Source organism: Humulus lupulus, chromosome 8 (assembly GCF_963169125.1).
Source record: "Humulus lupulus chromosome 8, drHumLupu1.1, whole genome shotgun sequence".
Classification (NCBI taxonomy): domain Eukaryota; kingdom Viridiplantae; phylum Streptophyta; class Magnoliopsida; order Rosales; family Cannabaceae; genus Humulus; species Humulus lupulus.
In genome coordinates this window covers 98152181-98154877 of record NC_084800.1, presented here as the reverse complement: position 1 = coordinate 98154877, position 2697 = coordinate 98152181, and positions in this window count along the sequence as shown.

The following is a 2697-nucleotide window of genomic DNA, read 5'->3' as shown; positions in this document are numbered from 1 at the left end:
GTATGTATCTGATGTGACTCATGTCTTGAGTTATGAAGATCTGGAGCTTGAGGCAGATCTCTCCTATGAGGAACAACCAGTCCAGATACTTGACAGAAAGGACAACGTCCTCAGGAATAAGATGATACCTTTGGTTAAGGTATTGTGGAGGACCAGCAAGGTCGAGGAAGCGACTTGGAAGCTGGAGTCAGATATGCAGAATCAGTATCCCAAGCTGTTCAGGTAAATTTTGAGGAAGAAATTTCTGTAAGGAGGGGATAGTTGTAATGCCCCAAAATCCCTAATGAGGTTTAATGGTCGGATTGGTAGGCCGGGATGGCCATAATAGATTAATTATGCAATTAAATGATTGTGTGCATGTTTATGTGAATTATAATATAATATGATGTTAAATGCATGCATGTGGGTCCACATTTCATCATAAGGGAATTTTGGTGATTTGGCCCGTTGAGGGCGTAATTGTATATTTGTATGCATGTTTGTGAACTATTGTTGATGCCACATCATAATGTCGATTTGTTTGAGCCATGCAGCATGAGACAATCTTTGAGCACAAGTTAGCGGTTTGGTCATAACGGGATTAAGTTCGGGGCTCGGCTTGAGTCTCGAGGTAATTTGGTGATTAGAGCATTATCAGGAATTAAAGGGTAATGAGATATGATTTATTGATATTTGAGAATTTTGGGAATAACGGGAATTGGAGAGCGTTAATTAAGATTAACGAGTTAGGCAGGAAACGACGGTTTTACTCTTGGAAGCCATTAAAGGATTTTAAATGACCTAGGGGCAATAAGGTCTTTTCACCCTAAGGACATATTTAGCCATTGAAGGTTGTAGAACCTTGCCAAAACAGAGCACTTATCTTTCTCTCCCGTACATCATTTTCTTCTCTTTTCTTTTTGGATTTTTGAGCTTATTTTGAGGATTCAAGCTAAGGAAGTGGACCTTGAGGGCTTAGGGTTGTGTTCCACCATTGAAGATGGTTATAAATTAAGCTTGAGGTAATGTTCTAGCCATTAAAACTCTGGCTTTGCTCTGTTTTTCTATTGGATTTCTAGGTTGGATAATGGGAATTGATGGGAGTTTTTAGCTAGGGTTACTTGGGTTATGATGCCTAGGACTTATGTATATGGTTTTTGGGTTCATTTAGGAGTCTAAATGAGGTTTGGAAGCTGGTTTTTAAGGTTGGAAATGGTGGTGTCGAAGGAGGGAAAAACCAGGGTTGAAAACCCTGGTTGTAGCGCTACAGCGCCCATCCATGGGCGCTACAGCGCTAGCCAGAGGGTTTTCTATTCTGCCTATAGCGCTGGGGCGCTAGGGGGGTAGCGCTACCCTGCTTTTCCAGATCCTGTTTTTGGCACTTTTGAGGGTTTTTGGCTCGAGGTTTCAATTCCTAAGGCTCGGGATCGATTCTACTCACCGTTTGGGTACAATTTGGGGTCCCGTGAGTGAGGTTTAGGTCAAGAACCTTTTATGGTTGATTTTCATTAATGAAGGTTATATTTGGTTATGACTAGGTGACCGCTAAGGAATCAAAGGGTCGATCGTTCTCAAGGGTTGTTCTTAAACTATTTTTTGATCGAACCAGAGGTAAGAAAACTGCACCCCATATGTGACATGCATGGTTATTATTAAGGCATGTTGAGTGTTTCAATATGGACATTGATTGCATATCAAATGCTTCGCAAATCCTGCTTATTTGTGAATGGCACTGAATCATTAGTCAGAATCGGCAATGGTGTCGGTATTAACTGTGAAGCTGTGACTCATTAGTCAAGTTCGGCAGTAGTACTGAACACTGGTCGTATGGTATTGACTCATAAGTCAAGAATGGTCTTAGCGTGTTTAACGCAAGACGATAAAGATTAGATCTAATCAACATCAACATTAAATGACTCATCATGAGCCTTAATGCTGGACCGACCTCATGTTCGATGAAAACTAAAAGCGCTTGGCTAGTCTCATGACTAGTCACTTAGTGCTAGGGCCAGAAGGTCTAGGTGACTGCATCGTCACATGGCTATGGGTGTTGAGCCCACGTTAGTGACTCACTCATCAGTCACTCATCTAGTTTAAGCTAGTGACTTACTCATCAGTCACTCATCTGTTTAAGCTAGTGACTTACTCATCAGTCACTCATCTGTTTAAGCTAGTGACTTACTCATCAGTCACTCATCTGGTTTATGTTAGTGACTTGCTCATCGGTCACTCATCTGATTAGGGCTACAAGCCCTAACAAGGTTACCAAAACCTTGAAGTGATTTTCACTCATCTGTTCAGGGCTATGAGCTCTGTATGATTATCGTGATCATCACTTGATATTATATACATGCAGTAATGAGTTTTCTTGTTAAGCCTTGGCGCACGGGTGCTATGTGGTGCAGGTAAAGGAAAAGAAAAGCTCACCTAACCTTGAGTGGAGAGCTTAGGTGGCGATGTGTACATATGCGGCCGCTTGACCACCACGGCCAAGGAGTTTCTCGGAGGAACTAGGGGTTAACCCTATTTTTGCCGCTTAGGTTGGTGGGTTCTAGTTTTTACAGTGTAATGACCATCTTGAGTTGTAAATAACTTGTAAACGCTTTTATGGGCCCATGAACAGTTTTATGTTTTAAATAAAATATATCCTTTCCTTTTGATCGATTTTCACCTTAGCTTATTAATAATACCTAGATGCACGTTTATAACCAAAGAACT